This window comes from Chenopodium quinoa, unplaced genomic scaffold, assembly GCF_001683475.1.
Source record: "Chenopodium quinoa cultivar QQ74 unplaced genomic scaffold, ASM168347v1, whole genome shotgun sequence".
Taxonomy (NCBI): domain Eukaryota; kingdom Viridiplantae; phylum Streptophyta; class Magnoliopsida; order Caryophyllales; family Amaranthaceae; genus Chenopodium; species Chenopodium quinoa.
In genome coordinates, this window is record NW_018745395.1 from 776362 (window position 1) to 788514 (window position 12153).

At 33.9% G+C, this 12153-nt stretch overlaps 2 long non-coding RNA genes across 3 annotated transcripts; both read left to right on the top strand.

Moving 5' to 3' along the window:
• The first annotated feature begins 165 nt into the window (after positions 1–165).
• Positions 166–1809, top strand: LOC110712954. Of its 2 annotated transcripts, none has more exons than XR_002509738.1 (3): positions 166–368; positions 772–973; positions 1173–1809. It is a non-coding gene; the product is annotated as an uncharacterized LOC110712954 (long non-coding RNA). The 2 variants fall into 2 exon arrangements; XR_002509739.1 differs by having other exon boundaries at positions 837–973.
• A 1902-nt stretch (positions 1810–3711) lies between these two features.
• LOC110712929 lies at positions 3712–6629 on the top strand. Its single transcript, XR_002509732.1, has 2 exons — positions 3712–4968; positions 5715–6629. It is a non-coding gene; the product is annotated as an uncharacterized LOC110712929 (long non-coding RNA).
• The last annotated feature ends 5524 nt before the right edge of the window (positions 6630–12153 follow it).

Here is a 12153-nt window from a genome sequence, read left to right on the forward strand (position 1 = left end):
CCTTATAAAAATGCAAACCAAATTACTGTAGCTTATGAATAGTATCTTGTGGTGCTATTACAGCCTTGCCCCAACATTAATGAATTGCCAATTATACCCCTTATTTTCACCGACTTACTTGGCCCTTGCTTTTCACCGACTTCCTCACCTTCTGACCTTCTTGCTTCTTCCCACTCTGTCTGAATCTGAAGGAAAATGGGTCAGAGTATTTAGGGGAAACAAGGAGAGAGAAACTTAGAGAGAGAAACTTCTGCAACTCAAGATCAACGATCATCTCTTTCGACGATGGTGCTTCGATTCTTCTCAGCGTTTCGATTTTTCGAGTCTGAGGTTGTGGAAGACGATTTCCCGATCGTCACATTCATCAGGTTCGGTCCCGTTTCTCTTTCTCGATTTAGTTTCAAATTTTTGGGCTTTACTTATTCGATTTTCGTGGTTTTTTTGCATATATGTTCGTGTTGTTTTCGAATTTTTTTGGTTGAATATTGTGGGTGTATTTGTGATTAATTGTTTCGTTTTTAACGGGGTTTATTTGATCAATTTGTTTTCGATTTTTTGGGTTTATTTGTTCTATTTTTTAAGGGTTTATTTGTTCTATTTATTTTCGTTTTTTGGGTTGAATTTTAGTGTCTTCTTCGATTGTGTGGTGGTTTTTTTGGGTTGAATTTCAGTGCCTTCTTTGATTGTGTGGTGGTGTTTTTGGGGGTTTGGAATGTTTGATGGTTCAATTTCCGTAGTTTTCTCCTGATTGACTTCTAGCAATGAATCCAGAACATCAGTGCCTTTAGTTGAGTTTAATGGCTGCTTTTCTTGCAATCGTTCGTCAATCATTCTAGGACGGTTGATGATGTGTCAGTTCCTGCTGAAAATAAGTCCTGCAGAGAAGAGATGTCAATTTGATTTTTTTAACGCAACAAAAACCAATAACTTTTTTCAAGAGAGATACAGCAGATGACTACCAGTAGAAGATAAGGTATGATCGAAAGTTCAATTTTCTCATTTTTCTCATGATTAATGCCTAACAGTGCGTCTAAAACATCGTTGCCTTCAATTGATCCTGACGGTCTTTCCCCTTGCAACCTTTGGTTGATCATAATCTTGAAAACATCTATCAGCTTTCCAAAGTGAACACTTGCATGCCGTCTGATACCCTGTAGGTCGATCTTTTGCAGGAAGGGAAAATAGTCTGCAAAGTTGGGTTTCCCAACTTCTTCCATCAGGCCTCGTATTGTCTCTCGAAATTCACGAGCAATTTCAGAATTGGGATCACCCATATCAACTGAAAAAAAAGGTATTTGACAGCAAATTGAGGGTAGTAGTGAATGCTGCTTGGCCGATGTTTACTGCTGTACCATCATCGCTGCTCTTCTCAACAAAGGAAATAAGATCATTGATCTTATTTCTTCGAAGGCTTTGGCTAGCACCCAGTGTGCTTGACATTAATTCTTTTTATTTCTTTTTTGGGTTGAATTTTAGTGCCTTCTTTGATTGTGTGGTGGTTTTTTTGGATTGAATTTCAGTGCCTTCTTTGATTGTGTGGTGGTTTTTTTTTAGTTGAATTTGAGTGATTTATCGTTTTTTTGGGTTGATTTTTTATACTGTTAGTAACATTATTGTCTAATTTGTAACAGAATTGTTGAACTAAAAGGTACAATTCTTATCTCCCCTTTTTCTTTCTTGTTCTAATTGGTTCAATTTTCATCTAACCTTTAATATGAATAGTGTAGACACTCATTTGTGTCTCCCCAAAACCAAACCCAGTGATGAGTACCTTTCACGTCGAATCATAATCGAATGAAGCGAAAGTGTGGAAAGTCTAGTGTTGCGGAAAGTTTTAATTTCTTTTCTCTTCTCTCTGTTTTTGAAAACTTATTTTAAGAAAACAGTCAATCCAGTTTGGTTGGTCCATAATATGGGTCCAATAGTAATGTAGTTGGATGGGGCTTGCAAAGACCTTTCCAACAATATATTATAAGCTCAATTCCGATGAATATTGAGGAAGTTATGGCCAATTTATCAAATTGGGCCCGGTTTGAACCTTATATACGGCCCAATGATCTAGGGGAGGGCCTAATATGATTTATCATTCCTAATGTAATTAGGAATGGTTTTAGTCTTCTAGATTCTTCTAGAAGGTTCTTTTCATTCCTAATTCAATTAGCATTGATAAATTGATTTTTGTTGACTTTACAGAGTTTTGATTAAAATCAAATAGCATTTTTGAGGAAAGATACGATTTTATCCTCCTGTACGTCAAAACTCATCTGATTTTCGAAAACGCGTCAAAAACAGGACTAGCGCCTGACGCCAGGCATTGGCGCCTGGAGTTAGGCTTGGCGCCTGGCGCCAGCTATTGGCGCCAATTAACCAGCGTTGGCGCCAGCTCTGTTTTGCGTGCGCCAGCTCTGTTTCACGTGCGCCAATGCTCTGTTTTGTAAATTTATCTTTTTGGCTAATTTCTCTATAAATAACGTATTAAAAACTCTGTTTTCGATAACCAGTTTTAATCAATCCTCTCTTATTCTCTTTAATCATTAACCAATTCTCATCAACATTCATCTTCATTTATCAACAACCAGTTTTCAATTATATACACCTACAATCAGTTTTCAATTCTCATTCTTCTCTAATTCATTCATCTCTCTTTCTCTTTTCTAAACCTTGCTTTTTCATACAAAATTCCGCATTCATTAGATCTAAAAACACCTAGCCATATTCAAAGTTGCCTTCGCCCTAAACGTGAAAGGTTTAATTTATGAGGGTTTGGTCCCAAATCTCTTTTTCAATTATTTAATTTAATTGTTTGTTTCTTATTTTCCTTGAATTTACTAACGCGTGTATTTTGTTATTAGAAAGAGGTACGAGGCATCAAAGTTAGTGCTTTAATGGTTTTTATTAATGTTATGATGTAGAAATCATGTTTATATTGTTATTATGATATTCCTAGTATCATGTCTAGGGTAACTTTGATATTAAATATGATTGTTATGATGCTTCCTACGTTCTTCCTAATATTTATGATTGTTAGTATCATGTTAGGGATAAAGATTTGATTTTTATTGCTTAATGGCATGCTAGGGTTTGTTATTAATCTTGTTAGTATCATGCCTAGGTTCTTGCTATTTTTATTATGCTTTAACATGATTTATGATTATTTTTATAATTGTTTTTATTATGATTATAATTTTATAATTATTATTATGATTAACATGATATTGTTATTATTATTATTATGATGATTATTTCATTGTTATAATTTTATGATCATGATTTTATTATTATTATTTTATTATTATGTTGCTTGATATTTATTGTTATTGCTTGATCACGCCTTTTATTGCATGTTTAAAGGGAATTTGTACTTGTAATCACGCTTAATAAGATATTTAATAATCTTGTTAGGGTTAATATGATTATATTTCAAGTGATCGTCAATAATAGTTTATTTGTGCATTTATATTCAATCAACATAGATAAACAGGTTTAGGGTTAATCCTATTGATTGCATATTAGTCAGAAAGCGCACATGAATACGATCAGAATAAAGTAGAGGCCTATTATTAGGGCAGGTTCAATCTCTTTTAGGTTGGATTTGTACCTTCATCCCCGAACCCTTATTTGGTTCTAGACCTTATGGAGTTGGCGATCTCTTGGATCGTTAAGGGGTGTAACCTTCACCCTGTGAACGGTTCCTAAAACTTGTTAGCGACTCTTTTGCTCTATCTTCTTTCCTTTTGGACGCCGCCGTACTTTAGTGTATGATCACAGTGAGGTTCAAGAAGGGGGTTAACGCTTGAATTTATTCCCCACAAATAGCTTACTTGTTTTTTTTCCCTATCTTTCCATTTTCTCCCAATATTTTCTCTTTTTAATTTGCTTATATGCATATGGTGTTTGCTGCTAAAATTTATGTTGTCAAATTAGATATTGCTGTTGTGAGTGACTATAGAGGGTAGCTGTTGTTTCACGTTGTTGCTGCTGTAATTCTGGTGCTGCCCTGTTACTAATGTTCTTTTCGTCCAAAAATCATTGATCTGAAGTTGTTTTTAGCTCATAGTCCCTTCATCAGTGTTTTAGATCTCGAAACATTATTCAATCGAGGCTCAAGAATTTCTCGATTTGGAGTTGTGTGCTAGGAGTTATGCCTTCTGGAATTTACTGCGGTCTGCTACCCTGGTTTTATCGCAGCGGGCTGTTATTGCTCATTTGATGCCTATGTGGTATTGTTGTGTTGAGTTGGTTGGGGTGCTAAAATAAATGCTTGGGCTTCTCTTATTTATTTTGTCTTCCCTTCTTCCATTTATTTACACATTAGTTATAAAGTTAAAATGTCGCCAATTTTGACTAATGACTATTAGGATATTGACTAATTGATAATTTGCCAAAGTGATGAGGATTAATGTATATGTTAAATTTTGAAATGTGTGACTGACTAAAGTTAATTAGTTTAAATGTATTAAAGGGTTTTAATGTTTATAAAATAGATTTGATGAACGAACACTAATCTCCCCAAGTTTATTCATCACTCTTAATCAACTTCTTATTTCGTATTACATGAGTCTTTTGTTGTTTTCATTAAATGAGGTGAGAAAATATATATATGTAAAGGTTTGTAAATAATGTATGTCTAGATAAGGGTTGTGTTCTATTTATATGAGTGTAATAACTTATCAAGTGAGTTTGGGAAGTATTAAGGAGTCAATCACAAAGAAGTCATTTTTGATATGATAGTCTCCTTATAATTTATTAAAATATATATTAGCATACAACTGGTTACTTGAGAATCCTTTATCTTTTCTACTGTAATATTAGCAGCAATTGCAGGTTGGTGCAAAATAATGCAGTGCTTGAAGTTAGAGTCTTGTGCTTCTATAACAAAAAAGAAAATTCAACTGTGTGGCCCTCCTTGACTCCATATCAACTTAACTACCAAAAAAGCAACCTGGACATCCTTGTTAGAGTAAAGAGGTTATTCTTTCAAATATATTCAGTATTCACTCTTATCTCCTATTTTTGTATGTCAGCTATGTGTGCCGTTTCCTGCATAAATTTAATGATGGTGAGCAGGATCGTGATCCTTTGTATCTGAAGCAATAATTAGTTTTTTTTCAAAAGATTTGCGAAGCTAGATCATTGTTAGACCTTGCATTTCTATGAATCTCCACGAGTTTGTGAGGCGATGGATTCTAAAAGTATATCAAGCTCTTCTGTTTGAGATAATTACAATATACTACTCTTCTAGACTTTTTGTTCTTGAGCACTTTAATTAATTTACATCTCTGCTTGCTTACTTTATTTTCTTGATTTTATGTATTAGAAGCCTGCAAATACTCATTAAAGCTTAGAAAGTAGTCATTACTTTAGGAAAATACAACTCATCACGATCACCAAACAACGTAGTCATGACCCGAAATTGAATACTGTTTATGTCATTTGTCATTTATGACTTTATCTACTCCTATAACAAATAATGTGTGCTATAAAACTGATAGAAGTTTCTAAAGTGCACATAAGGAAATAGATGACTTAATGTTCCGAAGATTCCTCTTACTTGTAATCTTGTGAAGAAGACAGGTTCCATGTTCTTAAAGTATTTGAAAAGGAGGCAGACTTTTCTGCCTAAAGTTTGTCATAACTCATAAGATAAGAGATACATTATGACCTTTCCCATAACAAAGTTAATCAAGGACACCCTACTATGATTGCGTTCGCAGGTGGGCATTACCTAAATTCCAAATCTGGTCGGGGGTCTTGATGAGTTTAAGCGTACGTCTCTTCCCGTTTCTTTGAATATTTAGATTGCGCAATTATACTTCAGTTGCAATTATCTACATCAATGTTTCTGTTATTCATACTTCTTTTGTGTGTTTCTATACATGTCTTCTTGTGTAAAATCTTGATGACCTATGAGCATTAATGTACCTCTGAGGTTTCATTCTGGTACATCTATTGTTGCTGCCTCCTATGCTGCTTATAATGTTGTTGAATGTTAATATCATTGTTCTATGTAGCATTACTGAAAGATCATTGTCCTATTGAATTATTTGACATTGATACACTGTAAGTCCAATTCAAAAAAAGCAAGAAAAGTGTGGATTCTGGGTACTTGCCACGTTTTAGTTTTTTTTTTTTTTTTTTTTTTGTTAAAATTATGAACCATGATTGTGTTTTGGTAGAATTTATCTAACTTCTACTTTAGCTGACATCTCTTTACAGGATTAATGATATTTTTTAGCTTGAAATCAGCCCAAAACACTTATTTAGGTCAACATGGATTCTTTATAAACGTCCATACCTTTTTTTTTTTTTTTTTTTTTTTTTTTGTCTTTCTTTTTGAAGAAGATGTGCTTACTTGGAATAGTGCAGTATGGTCTCTTAAAACTCTTAGTGAAAGAACACAATTAAGAGGTCTTGTCTAAAGTAAAATCTAGGATGTAATATATTTAGAATGACCTTTTTTTATTAGTTCTTAAGAAATAGCAAGTGTATCTTTAAAGCTTTTTGATAATTTAAGGGGTCGCACGTGATCGTTGATTCTAATGGTTATGACACACCATGTAAATTGCAACCACGTGTTGAGATAGCGTGACGGTAATGACTCTAATGTATCTAAGAACTTTAGATTGCTAGCTCATACTTTTTTTCTATGCTCCTTCATTTGCATGAACGTTACATACTTGCGTATCAAGTTATGTATACACTTTTACAAATGTTATGTGCAAACACAATATTTTATCTAACCGAATAAATCAAAGATATACAACACTTTTTGAAAAGAATTTAGAATTTGAAAAGAAAAGAAAAACAGTATTTTTCAAAAAGACTTTATAATTTGGAAAACCTAAGTGGTACAATGTAACAAAACATGTAAAGAGAGAGGAGAATGATTGAGACCAGCAGGAATGCAAATAAAGATTAGCATTCTAAATTTTAAAAATAATAAGATAGGAAGGGGGATTCTGTCCTTTCCATAGACATTGAAATGCAAGAATCCAACACATTCTACCATGTAATATTTCCTTAAGTTTGAATATACCATGTTTCTTTCCGTAGACATTGAAACACTTTATTTTGTTCATCTTTTTATCTTTCAAAATGACCTTAATAGTGTATAAAAACACACAAAGGAGAAATAAGCCACAAAATATCAAAAAAAAAAAACATAAATAAAGACAATAAATTTAAAAGCAATTAACCTAAAATCTGGGAACATGACTAGAAAATAAATGTCAAAATGACACTCATCACATATGAGAGAGGGGGAGAGAGAGAAAAAGTGGAAGGAGTTGGCAAAGAGAAGGGCAAGGAGAAAGAATGGGGACATGAGAGAGAGAGAGAGAAAGAAAGAGAGGGGGGGCTGGAAAAGAGAGAGGACAGGTTAAGAGAGGAAAAGACATGTGGAGAGAGGATAAGGGAAGAGAGAGTGAGGGGAAGAGAAAGGGGGGGAGGGGGAGGGGATGAGATAGAGAAGGAAGGATAAAAGGGAGAGAGAAGGGGAAGGAGTTGGAAAATAGAAAGGTCGAGAGAGGACGCGGACCAAAAAAGAGACAAAGAGGGCTGTGAGAGAGAGAGAAAGGGAGGACGAGGGAGAAGATGTCTAGGAAAGAGTGAAAGAAACAAAGGACATGAGAGAGGAGTTAAAAGAAAAGAGAATGAGAAAGAAAGAGGGTTTAAGGGAAGAAAGAAAGAGAAAGAGGATCAGAAGAGGGTGAGAAGGGTTAAAAGAAGAAGCGATAGAGTGATAAGAAATAAAGGGGCCTAGAGACATAGAGAGGGGCTGGGAAAGAAAAGAGATAAGGAGGCTAGAAGAAAGAGAGAAATATAGAGAAAAGCTGGGAAAGATAAAGAAGCCGGGAGATATGGATTTGGATGACAAGTGCAGCTTATAATTTTCAAAAAAAAAAAAGGAGTGAGAGAAAGAGTTTTGCCCAATAAAAAAGAAGGAATGATTAAGAGACGAGCAACTGCGACCTATAATTTTCAAAGCCATTAACAAAGTAAAACATTTTTTCTTATACAAACAAGGAGACAAGACCAAGGGAAAAGAGAGAGAGAGAAGGCGGGTCAAAAAGAGATCAAAAGGGAGGAGAGAGATACAGAAGAGGTCCAGGAGAAAGCGAAATTCTTTTTACACCTCATTATTGAGAAACGGTATTTTTTGGCCAAGACAATTACTTTTGCCTAAATTAGATCGTATATTCACTCAGGAAATACAAATTTCGAGGATAAAAATAGCATTAAAATTTAATATTCAACTCAAAGAAAAAAATATATAAATACAAAAACAAACTTTGAATAAGTTTAGATCACACCAATTATGTAGACCGATAACAAAGAAATATAAAAATTTTCATATGTTTTGCATTTAATCCATTTTACGCAACTTTATCCTTTAAAAATTACATTTCTTTATCACTGCTCCTTATTATCACAATCATTTTAAGACGGAGATATTAAAACCATATTGCACTCTATAATAGTAGTATATTTTTTAAAAATCTTTATATTCTAACAAATTCTAGATAACTTTTTTACTTTTAAAATTGTTGTTTTATAAATATTTCCCCGTAGAAACTTTATCACTACTCCTTGTATATTCATGTATCATTGCTACTGCAAAACCCGAATACAACCACGAATATCACAAAAATCGAACAAAACCACGAATGTTACTTATCTTGCCGTCGAGGGAGCGTGCTCCAACGACTAGTTTTAAAAAGTTTATAAAAAGTTTATGAATACCAAAGATAATTATAAAAAGTTTATGAGTTAAAAAACTTTGTTTACCACTTAGAATTTTATAAAATTGAAATTTACCAAAGAGAATTTCCCAAAATTAAAAAATTTAAATAAGGTAAACTAATTATGAATTATGTTGTACTTTAATGTTAGATTCCAAATATATTTATTTTCTTGTTTTATGTGACTGATTCCATATGGGACTTAACATTATGAAACGAAGGGAGTATAATTATCTTTTTGTGAGTCATATTTTGAATTATATAATCTCATATTAAACCATTTAATGAGATTATATAATTATCTTTAGGATGATAAAATTTTAAAATCATCTTTTGAATGATGTAACTTACTACTACGTATTTGATACTTTTTATAATGATAAATTCACTTTTTGAGTGATACATTTACATAACAGTTTCAGGATGTTATAATCACTTTTGTAGTAATATAATCACATTTCGTATGATATAATCACATTCGTATGGTATACTAGAAGGTTGGGTCTACAATAAGTTATTGTAGACCGGGTCTATTTTAGTCTTCACTTTAGACGTTTGATGTTCAACAATCTCTAAATACGGAGTAGTAAATAAATAAAAATGTAATAATAAATTTTAGATTAATGGGGGCTAGTTTTTATTCATTTTACTTTACATAACAAAATAATAATTATGTAAATATTAATATATTATTGTATAATTGCTTGAATAGTATAGAATCTAGTAAATTAGCATCCAAGAAATCAATGACAATTAGTATGAGATTAATGTCAAAAATTAAATTATCGAATACTATACAATTATGTAGGAGTTACATTCAATGGAAAAAATAAATACAATTGAAGGTTATGCATATGAAGAGTTTTAGGATAATGAATGATGACATGTAAGGTCGGGTGACACATAACGTCCATGTGGCGCCAAATCATACAAAAGACAATGATACATGGCGGTAGCATGTTGTCCCATTGAGTTTTAACAATATTATTATCGATACAACTACAAGTCAATTAGCCAGATTTACAACTTCAGCAAATTAGCGGGCAATTTCGTCCTTTCAGTGTTACTATTGGGGGCAATTTTGTTAGCACAACCAAATTTAAGAAAGACGGAGCAATGACTCGGCAAATGTTTGGTTTAGTCAAACTAAAACAAATTCGTACGACGATTTGAAGGGGATTCCCCCAATTCAAAACCCTAAATTGAAACCGCACATAATTGGAGTTGTTTCATAAATCACAATCAGAGGGCTTTAGCAATTTATACTATAAAAACCTTTTTCAATTGCAATGGAATGCGATTCGATTGAGATTTGGGCTTGTCAAAGCAGTGGATTGAGAGGAATAGAAAAGCACGGCAAAAATGATAAGAGTGAAGGTGTTTTCTTACAATTTGCTTGTTGGTACTTGCTACTTGTTTAGGATTGGAAATTATTGATAGGATTAATTAATAAAGTGTTGTAGTGTTTTGATATTGAAGATTTATTGTGTCAGACCAAATGGTTTTTTTTTTTGTTTTGTTTTTTTATTATTTTTCTTTTTTACAACAGCAAAAAGAACGGATGTAAAGAAACAAACTAGACTAAAAAACGTCAAAACCTACAGAATTTGAAAAGCAATTTAAAGTAGTTCAACACTAGTTAGCGATACGATGGGAGAGGTTGACATGTGCTCTATCAACTTTGAGGATGATGCAATGATGGAAGGTGCTTCCGACTGTAATAATATCCTTCCAAGTCCAGTAGATGTGAATATCCAAGGGTCGTTTGCTTTTAAGAGTTGTAACAAGAGAGGCAAAATCAGTTAAAACCTTGATAGATCGGTAGCCATTATCTTTGGCCCAGCGCAAAGCATGTAAACAAGCCAAGAGCTCTAATTGTAGGGCTGAGGCCGCAACTTCAAAGTTTCCTCCAGCTTTCCAATTCACCTGTGTTATACCTCTCTATTGTCCATCCTACCCAATATTGTTTGCTAGACTTTTGCCACGAACCATCAATTCGAATTGTACCATACTACCAGGAGCTAACGAGTCATTGAAACCAAGGATATGATTCACTTTTCGAGACCTGTAGAAAAACCCCATCGGGGCCCGATAAGAGGGATCTGGTAACTTAGCAACATCCTCTAATCTAGTTGTCGACTTAATTTGTGTAATCATTCAAAAGGAGGAAGGCCTCCTTTAGATTACCAAAGTAACAACCCAAATACCCATTGTCACCTTGAAAGACACGCTTATTCCGAGTAATCCATATAGCCCATAGGGTAGCTATTAATGCTTGAATGCGATTACTACGGATTCCATCCTGACTATAAAAAAGCAGAATATGGCTTCGGATCCAATCCTCTAGCAAAGTGGCGTCCATTAAATTTTTACAGTTCGATATCCGGCAGTTGTCCCAGACATATCGAGCTATGGAGCATTCAAGAAAGAGATGAAAACCATCCTCCTCCTTTAGATCACAATAGTCACATATGGCGTCAATGATAATTTCTCTTGAACGAAGATTAGCCTTGATAGGGAACCCATTTACAGCAAGTTTCCACATGAAGATTCGCCATTTAGCGGGAATATTGAGACACCCTAAAATTTTGAAAAAATCATAAGATTCTTTCCTATGGGGAGATTCTCGCATACCTTTTAGATTTGTTAAGAAGGCGTAACCTGATTTAACCGTATAGATCCCTGAACTATGCCAGGACCAGTATAAGAAGTCCTCCTCTTCCTCGGTTGGAAGGGAAATAGAAAAAATTTCCTGTGCGCTATCCCACTCAAAACGATCCCGAATAATTCCAATGTTCCAAGTGCGGGAAGGAGTTATAAGATCACTAACCTTCCATAACGCACTCTGTCTAAGGTTCTGATTTGTGTTAACAACTGGAATTTTATTGTTAACCCATTTAGAACTAGAAGCCAAATTTCTATTTCCAACAATGTTTACGTGGGCACATAGCAAAGCAATGGTATCAAGAATTTAAACTAACGCGATCTAGATACTCTCGCTAAAGGTCTTCTCCAGTGTGCGCTTTGTCATCACCTCTAATGGACACAACGAATACACAAATATGTAGATGAAGATCCAAAAATTAATTTCTCCATTTTTTTATTTTATTAAGAAATTTTTATATGACGTTAGTAACGCTTGTCCTAACGTTCATAAACCGACCGTTAACCTTTGCCAGATCATCAAACGTAAAGAAGAATATAAAATTAATTTGTTCTACAATGAGGGCCCACTAAAGCGGCTAATTGACATTATTTCGTCAATCAGGCTGATTGGCTGGGGCACCCTCTAAGTTTAATAGGCGTTTTAGCATTTACTTACGAGGGATGCACAATTCCTAATCTTGATAATTTTATAAAACTTATCAAGGGGTATATTTGTAATTGCATAATACAACCTACCTTACTGATT